Genomic DNA, 17,996 nt, shown 5'->3' with positions numbered 1-17,996 from the left:
ATCGTCACCAAGTCTTAATCCATTCCAGTATCAACTCTAAGTTCAAAATACCATCTCAATATAATTAATTCAAAAGTCTCAAATTGTATATCTTCTAAATAATTTAAGTCAGACATGGGTGAAGCTCTGATATGGTCCATTGTGGGGAAAAATTGTTTTCTACTCATGGACCTGCCAACCTAGAAAAAAGTTATCTGCTTTCAAATTATAATGGGGGATATGTATAGGGTAGATATTCCTACCTTAAAAGGGATGAATAGGAAGGAAAAAGAAGTCAAGGGTCTCAAGGAAGTCCAAAGCTCAGTATAGCAATTTCTGTTAGGTGCCAAGACCAGAGAATAACACTCTGTGGCTCAATGCTTGGTCACCTTACCCCACTAGGGCAGTGGGTCCACCCTCTTGACCCTATCCAGTGGTAGTCTTACTTACTCAAATATTTTCATAAAGATTAATATTTTACAGGTCAGATTTATTATAATATTGATTCCTTATTTCCATTTTTTTTGCTAGGAATTGGCAATAGGCAGCTCTAGGAACCTTGCAAGAAGACTATTTTTCTCACATTGCTTATTTCACTTTTACTAGTTTTATTTCAGGAACAGTTAGTCTACTCATGTTTTGTAATTATTTTCTCCTTTCCTGAGTTAAGGTCTGTAATGTGAAATTTTGTTACATGTATTATAAGAGAAAAACATTCTATTGTCAACTAGATGTAGAAAATGTGGAATAATAGTAAACTAATCTACCTTCTCTTTCCTTGGCCTTTGTGTATGATAAACAACAAATCAGTTTTACAAGAAGTATTTTCTTTATAAAGCTACTTTAAAAATCACATACATCACTGTTTTGTGAGATATTATTTTTAACCATTTGTTTCCAACATGATTATATCTGATTTATACTAATATATTTATCATAAAGTGGAAAATATCAAATTACAATTGTTAAACAGTACATTTTTTCTTTTTGCAAAATTGTAGTCACTAAAAAAAGTTTTATCCAAAATTGTCTTCAGTCTCCTATTTTTACTAAATACGCAATGCATACTGACTTATAGATAATTTATGTGCTAAGTATTGTTAAAATAAAAAAGAGACCAAACTTGCAAATTCCCTGAAAAGACAAAACCAATTTAGCCATACAAACAAAGCTTAATTACTAGCTTGACCTCACTCATTTCTTGTTTCTGCTTCTGCAAATCATAAGCAAGACTTAAACTTCTTCTCAAGCTTGATAAGAGGTAACAACTAACCAATTCCCTATCACTTAAATTCTAATATTATAACCAATCACTGAAGAATAAGCAGTCACTGTCTTCTCACTAAACTGCTTTATAACAATTGCCTATGAGCCTCTATGTTTTGCTTTGAGTGTGCTTGGTTTGCAAACTATCTTTTTGGTGTGTGCACAACAAACTTTTACTAATTACTACTTCAGTGATTCATTGGTTTTACTTCTGTTATCTCTGAGCTTTTGACAGTATACTTATGAATTATTTTAATTCTCATATGATCCTCTTGATAAGTCATACAAGGGAGTGTGGCGTTGTTACTCCATAACCAGCTTGTTATTGTTACTTTTAATTTTTAAGGTAAGACCTATTAACAATAATACTAAATCAGGGGTTTGGCATAGAGATATTTAAAAGGTCTACATTGGATAATATTCTTAAACTATATCTCCTTTATAAAGAAACAAAATCTCCTTTATAAAGTAAGAATAAAATAAATTATTGATTAATATGTTAAAATAGTGACTGGTTTCCTTAAATTCTCTTTCTGATCTTTTGTTGTTAGGAATGCAAGAGATTTCTGTGTATGGTTTTTATATCCTGCAACTTTACCAAATTCATTAATGAGCTCTAGTAATTTTCTGGTAGCATCTTCAGGATGTTCTATGGATAGTATTATGTCATCTGCAAAGAGTGACAGTTTTACTACTTCTTTTCCAATTTGGGTCATTTTATTTCTTTTTCTTCTCTGATTGTTGTGGCTAAAACTTCCAAAACTATGTTGAATAATACTGGCAAGAATGGACATCCTTGTCTTGTTCCTGATCTTAGAGGAAATGCTTTCAGCTTTTCACCACAGAGATTGATGTTTGCTCTGGGTTTATCGACTATGGCTTTATTATGCTGTGGTAGGTTCCCTCTATGCCCACTTTCTGGAGAATTTTTATCATAAATGGGTTTTGAATTCTGTCAAAAGCTTTTTCTGTATCTATTGAGATGATCATGTGATTTTTATTCTTCAGATTATTGATGTGATGTATCACACTCGTTGATTTGTGGATAATGAAAAATCATTTCATCCCTGGGCTAAATCCCACCTGATCATAGTGTATGATCCCTTTAATGTGTTGCTGGATTCTGTTTGCTAGTATTTTCTTGAGGATTTTTGTGTCTATGTGCATCAGTGATATTGGCCTGTAATTTTCTTTTTTGTGCTATCTATCTTTGTCTGGTTTTGGTATCAGGGTGATGGTGGCCTCATAGAATGAGCTTGGGAGTCTTCCTTCCTCTGCAACTTTTTGAAAGAGTTCGAGAAGAAAAGGTTTCCTGTAATTGATTTCTAATCTCATAGCATTGTGGTCAGAAAAGATGCTTGATATGATTTCAATTTTCTTAAATTCACCAAAAGAAATTAAGAAAATAATACCATTTACCATTGCATCAAAAAGAATAAAATACCTGGAATAACCCTACCTAAGGAGGCAAAAGGCCTGCACAGAGAAAACTATAAGATACTGAGATACAGATGTAGAGAACAGACTTGTAGACACAGGGGGAGGGAAGGGGAGGGTGGGATGAACTGAGAGAGTAACACTGAAATATATACACTGCCATGTGTAAAAGAGATAGATAGTAGGAAGCTGCTGTATAGCACAGAGAGCTCAGCTCGGTGCTCTGTGATGAACTAGAGGGGTGGGGTGGGGATATATGTATAAATATAGCTGATTCACTTTGTTCTAGAGCAGAAACTAACCCAATATTGTAAAACAATTATACTCCAATAAAAAGAAAAAATATACTGATGGAAAAAATCACAGATGACACAAACAGATGGAGAGATATACCATGTTCTTGGATTGGAAGAATCAATATTGTCCAAATGACTGTACTGCCCAAAGCAATCTACAGATTCAATTCAATCCCTATCAAATTACCAATAGCATTTTTCACAGAATTAGAGCAAAATTTTTTAAAATTTGTACAGAAACACAGAAGACCCCAAGTAGATAAAGCAATCTTGAGAAACAAAAACGGAGCTGGAGGAATCAGGCTCCCTGACTTCAAACTATAGCACAAAGCTACAGTCATCAAAACAGTATGGTACTGGCACAAAAAGAGAAATATAGATCAATGGAACAGGATAGCAAGTCCAGAGATATATCCAAGCACGTATGGTCCCCTAATCTACTACAAAGGAGGCAAGAATAGGCAATGGAGAAAAGACATCCTCTTTAATAAGTGGTGCTGGGAAAACAGGACAGCTACATGTAAAAGAATGAAATTAGAACACTCCCTAACACCATACACAAAATAAACTCAAAATGGATTACAGACCTAAATGTAAGGCCGGATACTATAAAACTCTTAGAGGAAAACATAGGCAGAACACTTTATGACATAAATTGCAGCAAGATCTTTTTTGACCCACTTCTTAGAGTAATGAAAATAAAAGCAAAAATAAACAAATGGGACCTAATTAAAAGATTTTGCACGGGGACTTCGCCAGTGGTCCAGTGGTTAAGACTGCACTTCCACTGCAGGAGGCACGAGTTCAAACCATGGTCAGGGAACTAAATTCCTGTATGCTGTGCAGCACAGCCAAAAATCCCAAAACCAAAACAAAAAAACTTTTGCACAGCAATGGAAACCATAAACAAAACGAAAAGACACCAAACTGGAGAAAATATTTGCAAGTGAAGTGACAAAGGACTAATCTCCAAAATATACAAACAAACAAACAGCTCATGCAGCTCAATATATATATATATATATATAAAAAAACCCAATCAAAAAATGGGTGGAAACTCTAAATAGACATTTCTCCAAAGAAGACAAACAGATGGACAAAAAGCAAATGAAAAGATACTTAACAACACTAATTATTAGAGAAATACAAATCAAAACTACAATGAGGTATCACCTCACACTGGTCAGAATGGCCATCATCAAAATATCTACAAACAATAAATGCTAGGGAGGGTTGCAGAAAAGGAAACCCTCCTCCACTGTTGGTGGGAATGTAAATTGGTACAGCCACTATGGAGGACAGTATGGAGTTTGCTTAAGAAACTAAAAATAGAGATACCATATGATCCAGCAATCCCACTCCTGGGCATATATCCAGAGAAAACCATAATTCGAAAAGATACATTGCACCCCAATGTTCACTGCAGCCATAAAAGTAGTATGAAATAATATCATTTGCAGTGACATGAATGGGCCTAGAAATTGTCATACTGAGTGAAGACAGAGAAAGACAAATATCATAAGATATCACGTACCTGTGGAATCTAAAAAAATGGTACAAATGAACTTATTTACAAAACAGAGATAGAGTCACAGATGCAGAAAACAAACTTATTGTTACTGGGGTCGGGGGGGATAAATTGGGAGACTGACATATACACACTACTATATATATATATAATAGATAACTAATAAGGACTTACTCTATAGCACAGGGAACTCGTCTTAATACTCTCGAATGACCTGTACAGGAAAAGATTCTAAATAGGAGTGGATATATGTATACGTACAACTGACTCACTCTGCTATACAGCAAAAACTAATACAACATTTTAAATCAACTACACTGCAATAGAAATTTTTTAAAAATCACAAGTATGATAATGGCAAAGTGTTATACTTTTAATAAATGATTAGGAATCATAAAAAATACATTATGGAACACAGTTTGAGGTCAATTTCAGTTAAAATAAACAGGGACAACACACATATTCTACTTGCAGAAAAAGATAGTGAATGGTTACATGAAGTCAAAGCAATGATATTTCCTAATTAATGCAGCTGCAGTTAAGAAATCTCCCAAACCTTCAATTCATTAATTTATTTATTTTTCCAAATAAATTTACTATTTAAAGTTTTACTCCATTTGAGTAAAAAATGGAGGGAGTGGGGGAGAGAGGGAGAGAGACAGAAAGTTCCATTAGCTTTCAAGTCTACCAAATATTGCTTAAAAGAATCATAAAAAGTAGTACTAAAGTATCCTATTAATGCATCCCTCTGTTTTCACAACCTTGCAACTTTAGTCTAATCAAATTTTAATGATAAGGTATAAGATATAGCCTGATCTAAGTTCTGCCTTACTTTCCTTGTTTTATTTAGTCCTGGATGAAAATTATTCTCATTTTAAAAATGTTTCTTAGTATTCTGTTTTGAAGATATTTAACCACTTTTCTTCTCATGATGGACTGACAAATAGATTAATGTAGACACTTGGTGCCCAGGGGTCTTGATTTTATATCAATTAAAGGAATTTGGGATAGAGAATCGAAAAGATAGAGGAAACACAAATCAATGGTGAAGATAAAACAGGCTAGTTGGAGGCACAAGGACGTGAGATTTCAGATGTTTCATGTTAAAGTAATAATACTCCTCATATCTTAAGCTGAGTTGTTGTAATTTAAAATGTGTCCTCCCCCCCACAAATGTTGGAGTCCTAATCCCCAGAGCTTCAGAGTGTGACCTTATTTGGAGACAGTTTTTACAGAGGTAATTAAGTTAAAATGTGGTGGATAGGGTAAGCCCTAATCTAATATGAGTGGTATCCTTATGAAAAGGAAAAAAGTTTGGACAGAGAGACAAGTACAGAGAGAAAATAATGTGAAAAGACACAGAGAGACAATGGCTGTCTTTAATGTAAGGAGAGAGGCCCTTAGAAGTTACTAACCCTGTTGACACCTTTATCTTGAACTTCCAGGCTCCAGAACTTTGAGACAATAAACTTCAGTTGTTCAAGCCACCCATTCCTGATATTCTGTTACGGCAGCTCTAGCAAACTATTACACAAGTGATCCATCTTTCAGACAGACAAGAAAGAGAATTTCCTTTTGAGGCTACTTTACTTTTTTTCCTTTTTCTAGGGACACAGGGCAAACAAAGCACACTTAGCCTCTAAGGTCAGCTGATTAGTGACTTACAAGCTCTGTTGTCATTAGAGTCCTTTACAAATTATGTCATAACATCCAACACAGAATTAATTAAACAAAGATAACAGCCAAAGTCATGGTATGAAAAAATTTGAAGCCAAGGAGGATAAGTTTTTATTACCGAATTTCTTCTAATTATTTTTATTGTGAGAACTAAAATGAGTTAATTCATGTAATATGATTAGAATAAGGGGCCAAAACATGGTAAGTGCAATGTAGGCATTTGCTATTATTACCTAATTGGGATCCTGAATTTTCTTATGCTAATGTATTGGTCAGAGCGATTGAGCTAAAATTTGAAATTATTGTGGAGATGAAGATGGTAGAGTAGGAAGATGTAAAACTCACCTCCACCTACAAAAACATCAAAAATATATCTACATGTGGGATGATTCTCACTGAAAACTAACTGTAGACTGGCAGAAAGACTCCTGCACAGCCAAGGCTGTAAGAAAGATCCACACAGGATTAGGTAAGGAAGGGAAGAGAACTGATCAGATTTGGACCTGTGCACCTGGGAGGGGACTCAGAAGAGGAGGGAGGTTACACAAGTGGAGATCTCCCATAGAGAGTGATTGGCTCAAGTCTCATACTGGGTGCCCCAGGGCTGGGGTCTGACACCTGGAAAACAAGTCCCCTTGGCTGGTTGGAGGACTGGTGGGACTAACAGGAGAGCTGTGGGAAGCCTGGACTCTGCTCATGAGAGTGCACACATGCTTGCTTACTTCTGAAACAGGGTGGAGAGAGTGGATTGAAACTGCACAGGATGCAGGCTGGTTTCCTAAGACCGCCCTGGCGTGCACCCCAGCCTGAGATGAGTGCCCACTCATGCCCCACCTGCTCATGACATAGTTTCACATTGGGGCAAGGGCTGCCACTGCTGCAGGGAAAGCTCAGCTGTGAGGGACAAAGGCAGCTCAGACCAGGAGCTGCATCTGAGCAGGGTAAGGGCAACAATTACTGGTGCTTACTCAGGCAGTGCGTCATAAGTGATCCAGGTCTCTGACTGTGTCTGGGACTGCCCTCAGCCTTCTCAACAATCCATGCTAAGCACCTGCACCAGCCCCACCTACTCCACAGCACATCTCCACACTAGGGTGAGGGATACAGTGGCCAAGAGGAGAGCTCAGCTGTTAGGGACAAAGGCAGCACAGACCCAGAGAAGAGAGAAAAAAGGGGGTAGAAGATGTATTTGATAAAAATATTGCTGGAAACTTCCCAAACGTGAAGAAGGAAACATATCCAGGTATGGGAAGCACAGAGGATCCCAAACAAGATGAACCCAAACAGATCCTCACCAAGAAATACCATAATTAAAATGGCAAAAGTTAAAGAGAGAATTTTAAAGGCAGCAAGAGAAAAACTGTTATATACAAGGGAGTCCCCCAAAGTTATCAGCTGACTTCTCTGCAGAAACTTCTCAGGCCAGAATGGAGTGGCTTGATATAGTCAAAGAGCTTAAAGGTAAAAACCTGCAACCTAGGATACTACACCCAGCAAGATTATCGTTTAGAATTGAAGGAGAGAGAAAGAAATTCTGAGACAAGCAAAAGCTAAAAGAGTTCATGTATACTAAACCTACCCTAAAAGAAATGTTACAGGGTTTTCTCTGACTGGAAATGAAAAGGCTATAATAAGAAGTAAGTATATATAGGAAATGAAAAATCCCACTAGCAAAGGTAAATATATAGTAAAGGCTGAGGATCAGCCAGTTAAATTGCGCAAAGAATAAAATGCAAAAATTTGTAAAATCATCTACAATAATCAGTAAAGAGATGAAGATGTGACATTAAAAGCACAAAATGTGGAGGATGGGAGTTAAAAATGTAAATCTTTTAGAATGTTTTTGAACTGAAATGATTACCTGATTAAAACATATAGTTATAGATCAACATATATGAATCCCATGGTAACCACAAATCAAAAACCTACAATAGATACACAAAAACTAGAGAGTAAGGAACACAAATATACTACTTAAAATTATCAAACCAAAAGGAAGAAACTAGAAAAAGAATTAAAAAACAGAACTACAAAAAAGAACCAGAAAACAAGTTTTTAAAAAAATGACAATAAATACACACCTATCAATAATCACTTTAAATATCAGTGGGCTAAATTTTTTTCAATGGACAAAAGGTGGTTATTGGAAAAAAAAATAGGACCCATCTATAATGCTGCTTACAAGAGACTTACTTCAGAGCTAAAGATACACACAGACTGAAAGTTGAGGGGATGGAAAAAGGTATTTCATGTAAACGGAAACAACAAAAAGCATGGTAGCAGTGCTCATATCAGACAAAGTAGACTTTAAAACAGAGGCTATAACAAAAGACAGAGAAGGATATTACATAATGATAAAAGGATCAATAAAAGAAGAGGGTATAACACTCGTTATATATGAACCTAATACAGGAACACCTAACTAAAAGCAAATATTAACAGACATAAAGGGAGAAATTGACAATAATATTAGCAGGGGACTTCAGTACACCACATACATCAATGGACAGATCATCCAGATAGAAAATCAATAAGGAAAGATTGGTCTTAAATGACACGTTAGACCAGTTGGATTTAATACATACCTATAGGAAATTCCATACAAAAACAGCAGAATAGACATTCTTTTCAAGCATGCATGGAATGTTCTCCATGATAGACAACATGTTGGCCAAAAACCAAGTCTTAACAAATTTAAGTGGATAGAAATTATATCAAAGCATCCTTTCTGACCAAAATGATATAAAAATGGAAATCAGTTACAGGAAGAAAAATGGGAAAAGAACATACACATGGAGACTAAAAAGTATGCTACTAAAAAACCAATGGGTCAATGAAGAATTCATTGAGGAAATCAGAAAATACCTTGAGACAAATGAGAATGGAAATACAACTTTCCAAAATTCATGTGATGCAGCAAAAGCAGTTCTAAGATGGAAGTTTATAGTGACACAGGCCTACCTCAAGAAACAAGAAAACACGTCATAAAAACAGGATGAAGTACCATCTAAATGAATCAGAAAAAGAAGAACAAAGTCCAAAGTCAGTAGAGAAAAGGAAATAATAAAGATCAGAAGGGAAATGAATAAAATAGAGACAAAAAAAAAGAAATGATCAGTAAAACAAAGAGCTGATTTTTTTTTAAGATAAAATTGAGAAAAATTTAGCCAGACTCATCAGGAAAAAAGAGGATTCACATAAACAAAATAAGAAATGAAAGAGGAGAAATAACAACCAACATCACAGAGATACAAAATAAAATCATGAGAGAATACTATGAACAGCTATATGCCAACAAATTGGACAAACTAGAAGAAATGGACAAATTTCTAGAAAGATACAATCTTCCAAGACTGTATCAGGAAGAAATAGACAATGTAAACAGACCGATCACTAGTAGTGAAATTGAATTTGTAATAAAAAAACAAAAACAAAACTTCCCAGTAAACAGAAGTCCAGGACTGGACATCTTCACAGGGGACTTCTACCAAATATATAAAGAAAAGCTAATACCTATCTGTCTCAAACTATTCTAAAAAATTTAAAAAGGATGGAATACTCCCAAATTCATTCTACAAGGTCAACGTCACTCTGATATCAAAACCAAAGAAAGACACTACAAAAAAGAAAATTATAGGCAAATATATCTGATGAATATAAATGCAGAAATTCTCAACACAATATTAGAAAAACAAATTCAATAATATATAAAAAGGATATATATGCCATGATGAAGTGGAGTTTTTTCTAGGGTCACAAAGATGGTTCAACACTTGCAAATCAATTAATGTGATATACCACATTAACAAAAGGAAGGAGAATATTCACATGATCATCTCAATAGACAAAGGAAAAGCATGTGAGAAAATTCAACATCCATTCATGATAAAAACTCTCATCATAATTGGTATAGAGGAAACACGTCTGAACATAATAGAGACTATTTACAACAAACTCACGACTAACATATTGAATGGTGAAAAGCTGAAAACTTTTCCCCTAAAATCAGGAACAAGACAAGGATGCCCACTCTTGCCACTTCTATTTAACATACATAGTACTGGTAGTCCTAGCCATAGCAATCAGACAATAAAAAGAAATAAAAGGCATCCAAACTGGAAAGAAAGAAGTAAAATCCTATTTGCAGGTAGCATTATACCAATGTGGAAAACCCTAAAGTCTCTATCCAAAAACTATTAGAACTAATAAAGGAATTCAGTAAAGTTGCAGAATACAAAATTAATATACAGAAATCTGTTGCTTTTTTATACACTAATAATGAACTATCAAAAAGAGAAAGCAGAACAAAATCATGTTTAGAATTGGATCAGAAAGAATAAAATACCTAGGAATAAACTTAACCAAGGAGGAGAAAAACCTAAACTCTGAAAATTATGAAACACTGATGAAGGAAATTGAAGATGATACAAAGAAATGGAAAGATATCCTGTGTTCTTAGATTGGAAGAATTAATAGTTAAATGTGTCCATACTACACAAAGCAATCTACACATTTGATGGAATCCCTGACAAAATAACCATGACACTTTTCACCAAATTAGACCAAATAATCCTAAAATTTATATGGAACTAACCACAAAAGACCTCAAGTTGCCACAGCAATCTTGAGGAAAAAAGTAGATCGCTCAAATTATCATGCTCCCTGATTTCAGACTATACTACAAGTCTACAGTAATCAAAACAGCATGGCACTGGCACAAAAACAGACACACAGATCAATGGAAGAGAACTGAGACCCAGAAATAAACCCACACATCTATGGTCAATTAATCTACAAAAGGAGCCAAGAATATACGGCAGGAAAAGAAAGTCTCTTCAATAAGTAGTGCTGGGAAAACTGGTCAGTTACATGAAAAAGAATGAAATCAGAACATTTTCTCACACCACATACAAAAATAAAACGGATTAAAGACCTACCTAAATATAAGACCAGAAACTATAAAACTCCTAGGAGAGAACAAAGGCAGAACACTCTTTCACATAGATCCAAAAAATATATATTGCAATGATTTATCTCCTAAGGCAAAAGAAACAAGAGCAAAAATAAACAAATGGGGACTAATTAAACTTAAAAGTTTTTGCACAACAAAGGAAGACATTGACAAAATATCTGAATGGAAGAAAATATCTGCATATGATATGACCAATAAGGGATTAATATCTAAAATATATAAACAACTCATACAACTCCTTATCAAAAAAACAACCAGAGGGCTCCAATCAAGACGGAAGAATAGAAGGATGTGGAGCTCACCTCTTCCCACAAATACTTCAAAAATACATCTACATGCAGAACAATTCTCACAGAATACCTACTGAATCCTGGCAGCTATCAGACACACAAAAGTGAAAGAAAGATCTCCATGTATCCAGGTGGGATGAAAGAAAATAAAAGGAAGCAGGACAGGACCTGAACCCCTGGAAGGGAGCTGTGAAACAGGAAAGATTCCTGCAACCTGGGAAGCCCCCTCACTGGCAGCAAGATCACCTGGGACAGAAAGAGAACTTCAGAAGCTCAGAGGAAAATACAGCAACCAGTTTCGGCAGGCAGAACAGAGAGAGACCTGCACAGATGGTCCGTGCCACCACCCTGCACTCCCTACCCCGATAAGTGCCTCCACTGGTGTGGGTGGGGGCTGGGGGCTGAAACTCGTGTATTAGAGGACAGACCTGGGGACAGGACTGGGATTGGCTGCACAGAGACAGCCTGAAGGGGCTGGAGTTTGGTACAGGCTGTAATCACGGGTGTATGCAGAAGAAGCCTGGGCCTGCCATAGAAGTGAAATACCATTTTTAAGCGGCCTGTGAAGGGAGGGGCAGGGCCTGCCAAAACAGCCTCTTTCTCAGTGAGCTCTCAGCCAGCTTGGTCCCACCTCTACAAGCTCTGGGAGCACACAGGTGCAAGTGCCAGCATGTTGCCCACAGGCAGAGGTGGGCTGAAATCAGAGCTTATCTCCAGGGGCCATTCAACTTAGGAAGCAGGGCTGAAATCTGAGCCCTTTCCCCATGGCTATGCAATCCACAGATTTAAACTGCCACCACCAGCTTTGTAAAATCTGCACCTGCAGGACATCCAAGTGGACAGTGGGTACTCCCACAGCTGGGACAGGTCTGGCCTTAGAATCTGTGGGCTTATAGGGCGTGCATATGTGGAGGCATGGCCAGGGTCTGGGCTGTTTCCATAGCTCCCATGGTGGGTCCAAGTGTGCAACAACTGTGGCCCTGTTACCTGATTTCAGTGGATCTGTGCCTATGGATCTGCACTGATAGTTTTGTGAAAGCAACACCTGAGGGACACCAGGGCCGATTTCTGGCATTCTCACAGTTGAGGCAGGTCTGAGGGAAGTGCCAACAACAGTGTACTTTGTGAGATGGGTGATAGGTGACACCACAGAGCACACTCCCCAGTGGACAGCTCTAGCAGAGGAATACTTAGTGGCTTCTCTCTCAGTGGGAGTGCTCTAATCCTGCCTACCTCAAACCACAGCTCACAAACAGATATGGGGGCTTCTAGTCCAACAACTACGGAGCAGATCCTGCCCCCAACAGGGCTGTGACAACCATAGAGCAAAGAGGAGGCCCCATTCAACATTCAGTGCAAGCTCCAGCTAGACACCACAACAGTCACATCCCCGAATGAGGGGATAGCAGCCAGCACACACTGAGAAAAGAGGTCACAGGCATCCATACTAAAAACAGCCCTCACACCAAAAAACATTAAACCCATGCAGGCTACACAGGGATGTTCCCATGCAAAAATAGCCCTCCAAGACCACAGTAGATAGCTGTTTCTCCTAAACTCATAGAGTAAGAGAAATAAAAGTAAAGTGAAGAAGATGAGGAACCACTCCCAATGAAAAGATCAAGAGAATTCCCCTGAAAGAACAAACAAACAGACCTCTTCAGTCTAATAGAAACTGAGTTCAAAAAGGAGATAATGAAAATATTGAAGGAATTAAGAGAAGCTATCGACAGAAATGTGGATTACTATAAAAAGGAACTAGAAACTATAAGGAGGAGCCAAGAAAAATTAGAAAATTCATTTGCAGAGATGAAATCTGAACTAAAGGCAATGAATAGCAGAATGAGTAATGCAGAAGAAGGAATAAGTGATCTGGAAGATAGAATAATGGAAATCAGCCAATCAGAACAGCAGACAGAAAGCCAAATTTAAAAAAAAAATGAAAGCAATATAAGAGACCTATGGGATAATATAAAGCATGCCAGTCTATGCATAATAGGGATTCCAGAAGGAGAAGAAAGGTGAAAGGGGATCAAAAATGTAGTTGAAGAAATTATGGCTGAAAACTTCCCAAACCTAAAGAAGGAAACAGATATCCAGGTACAGGAAGCACAGAGGGACCCATACAAGATAAACCCAAACAGACCTACACCAAGACATATTATAATTAAAATGGCAAAAGTTAAAGAGAGGATTCAAAAAACAGCAAGAGAAAAACAAAGAGTTTATTACAAGGAAACCCCCACAAGGCTATCAGCCGATTTCTCTACAGAAATGTTGCATGCCAGAAGGGAGGGGGAAAATATATCCAAAGTCTTGAAAGGGAAAATTCTGCAATCTAAAATACTCTACCCAGGAAGATTAACATTCAGAATAGAAGGAGAGATAAAGAATTTCTCAAACAAAAGCTAAAGGAATACAGCAATACTAAACCTGTCCTTAAAAGAAATATTGAAATGTCTTTTCTAAATAGAAAAGAAGCAAGAACCTATAGGAAAGAGAAAATCACAATTGGAAAGTATATCACTTAAATTAAGCTAGTATACAGATTAAAAAAAGAAAAAAATCAAAAAAAAATTTGTGAAAGCAATGGTAACCACAATGAACAGCAAGATGATAAACATGAAGATTTAAAAGAGGACATCAAACTCATAAAATGTTGGGGAGGAGAGTAAGAAAATGTAGGGGTTTTTTTCAAAATGTGTTGGAGCCTATATGACTATCAGTCTAAAGCAAGTAGATATAGCAAGGGGTTAACATTTTTGAAAAACAGGGTAGCCACAAATCAAAAACATGCAATAGGTTCACAGAAACCAAAAAAGAACACAAACATAATACAAAAGGAAGGCATCAAAGTACAAAAGAAAAAACAAAAAGAAACAAAGAAATACAGAATCAACTGGAAAGCAAGGTTTAAAATGGCAATAAATACATATCTATCAATAATCACCTTAGATGTCAATGGACTAAGCACTCCAATCAAAAGACATAGAGTAACAGATTGCATTAAAAAAAATAAGAGCCTACAATAGTCTCCCTACAAGAGATCCACTTTACGTCAAAGATCACACATAGATTGAAAGTGAGGGGATGGAAAAAGATACTTCATGCAAATGGAAACGATAAATTGGGGGTTGAAATACTCATATGATACAAAATAAACTTCGAAACAAAGGCCATTAAGAAAGAAAAAGAAGGACACTATATAGTGATAAAAGGATCAGTACAAGAAGAGGATATTACACTTGTCAACATATATATATATATGCACCCAATATAGGAGCACCCAAATACATAAAACAAATACTAACTGATATAAAGGGAGAAATTGATGGAAATACAATAATAGTAGGAGACTTTAACACCCCACTCACATCAGTGGCAGAACTTCTAGACAGAAAATCAATATGGCAACAGAGATCCTAAATGATGCAATAGAACAATTAGACTTAACTGATATTTTTGGAACATTACATCCAAAAAAAAGCAGAATACACATTGTTTTCAAGTGCACATGGAACATTTTCTAGGACTGACCACATACTAGGGCACAGAAAAAACCTCAGCCAATTTAAGAGTATAGAAATTATTTCAAGCATTTTTTTTTACCACAGTGACATGAAGCTAGAAATCAACCACAGAAAAGTAAATGAGAAAACAAAACAAAACAAAATGATTACATGGAAACTAAACAACATGCTACTAAAAGACCAAAGGGCCGACGATGAAACCAAAGACTAAATTTAACAATACCTTGAGATAAATGACAGTGAATACACAACCATACAAAAATTTACGGAATGCAGCAAACGCAGTTCTTAGATGGATGTTCATAGTGATACAGGTCTTCCTCAGAAAACAAGCAAAATCTCAAATAAACAACCTAACCTACCTCCTAAAATAATTAGAAAAAGAAGAACAAACAAAACTTAAACTTAGCAGAAAGAAGGAAATAATAAAAATCAGAGGAAATAAAAGATATTTAAAAAACAATAGAAAAAGAAATCAATAAAACCAATAGCTGTTTCTTTGAAAGGGTAAACAAAATTGACCAACTTCTGGGCAGGCTCACCAAGAAGAAAGATAAATAATCCAAATAAACAAAATAAAAAATGAAAAAGGAGAAACAATAACCAATACCACAGAACTACATAAACCATAAGAGAATACTATGAACAATTGTATGCCAACAATTGGAGAGCCTTGAAGAAATGGACAAAATTCTAAACATTTACAGTCCACCAAAACTGAATCAGGAAGAAATAGATTATTTGAACAGACTGATCACTCACATATATACACACATATATGTATATATGTGTCTATAAACACACAGAGTATATATGTAAGTAATTGTATATATACATATGCACATAATATTTTCAGCTATTTTAGGGTGAGTTACACATGTATAATAGTTTGACCCTTTATCGCTAAATATGTCAGTGTGTGTTTCCTAAGAATAGGGTTATCCTCTTACATTTTCACATCATAGTACAGTTATCAACTTTAAAAATTTACATGAATATAATCCTTTAATCTACAGTGCATCTTTCAATTTTGTCAGTTTCTTAATAATGTCTTTATAGAATAACCCCGACCAACTCCTCCAGGAGGCAGTCAACTGGGTCTGTGACTAAGCTCCAGTTAAAACTCTAGAAACCAAAGCTTAGGTGAGCTTTCCTAAATGCAAATTCTTCATGTCTATTAGCACACGTCATTGATGAGAGGAGTTAACACTGTCCATGACTTCACCAGGAAAGGACAGCTGGATGATCCATGTTTGGAGACCTTCTAAAGTCTACCAATTGCATTTTTTCCTTTGTCTGATTTTAATTGGTATTCTTTCATTGTAATAGGCTATAGCCATGAGTATAATAGCTTTCAGTGATATTTGTCCATTTTTCTAGAAAATTATCGAACTTGCGGGTGGTCTTGGGGATCTCTGAACTTGTAATTTGTGTCAAAAGTGAGGGTGATTAGGGAAATGCCCAGACTATTTAGATGGTGTCAGAAGAAAGGGCGGTATTGTGGACAGTTCTCTAGCATCACAGTATTACATTGACCTGCCCCTGCCCCCTGCCCCAGCTATCAGAAGTGCCCTGTGGTACCTCAGACACCTGGAAAAGGTCACCAAACTTAAGTTTGCTTACACTGAAATTGCCTTTACTGGGTGGGTTCTGTAATTTAATCTCAAACAAAAGATTGCTCTCAAAACACAAGCCTATTTCTTTTGTTCTGAGGGTATTTTAATAGTTGTCTCCAAAAGATGTGAGGACATGTACCATATGACCTGCTCTACTAGATAGCCTAATGACAGTTTTGGGAGAAAGCTTTCTGGGTGCAGCTCTTATTACCTCATTGCTGACTTTATGAGTTAGCGGGAGGTAAGGAAGAACAATTCGATAGGATAAGACATGCTGGGTTTAAACCAATTTCTACCCCCCAAAACACCTTTGGAGACTTTTCATGCTATAATATAGCACATACTTGAGAAATAGTTAATATTTTTCCATAGTGAATCTTGCTAGTGAGGGAGGGAAATACTACTAAAAGGAATAGCAGTCTAAAAATTGATTCAAACAAATGTGCCATTAGAAGCATGCAGTTAAAGTAGTGAGTAAAGATGTGATGCTTTATTTCTTACAATTCTTTCTATGAACATCCATACTTTAGGACCCATAAAAAGGATCAATGGATGTTCTTTCTTTTTTATTAAATTTGTAAGTCATTGGAAAATATACAGGCCCACACTTCTTTGCTCATATCCCGTTCATCTGTGAGAGAGGGTGAAAATAATGGCTCAAAATGTTTCCCATCTTTGTCAGAGTCATATATCCTATTGATTGCTTGTTTCCAACAAATGGTGATGGGCCATAAACTCTAAAGCCCTCCATGCCCCATCTCCTTAACATTCTCCTCATAACAACCAGAATCAGGTCCATTCTATCTGCTTTTGTGATTTTAATCATTAGTTTGTAACTTTAATACCATCCATTTTGCTATCAACACGGTATGTAAGGGTTTTTTTGGATGAAGAAAAATGAACATTTTGCATTTTAAAATTGCATTTAATAATTTAGAACCACCATGGGTTTCTGTTCTTAGAAACTGCAACCAGATCTCATATCAGCAGATTTGATTATTGAAAGCACAGAGTAAAAGCTGCATTATAATGTATAAAGATGCTGATGAAGAGCAATGGAGTGCTGTGTGGTACAGCTTTGATTTACAGATCAACTAGGGTGGCCAGTTATTGATCATTACCTGTGAATTATTGATACCCTGAGATCAGTGAAATGGTTTCTTTTCAGCTTGTCTCAATTTACACTTCCTTCAAAGAATGCAGGTTTTGTTTGTAGGACTGTCTTTCTTTGACTTCCCTGAAACCTAATGGTTCACAGTACTTGTTAGAAGAGGATTCTATTGCATCTTGATATTTTAGGGGAATAAAAGTGTCTCCTTGGAAGTAAGGTCTTTCCGTTCAGTGTGGTAGTATTACCCCTTTGTATCAGATTCTTGTAGGGTCCTGGTTCTTTTAATATGAATTT

The sequence above is a fragment of the Delphinapterus leucas genome, chromosome 3 (assembly GCF_059928025.1).
Source record: "Delphinapterus leucas isolate spDelLeu-1000000601 "Yukka" chromosome 3, BTC_Dleu_Yukka2, whole genome shotgun sequence".
Lineage (NCBI taxonomy): Eukaryota > Metazoa > Chordata > Mammalia > Artiodactyla > Monodontidae > Delphinapterus > Delphinapterus leucas.
Note: the sequence above shows the minus strand (reverse complement) of the source record.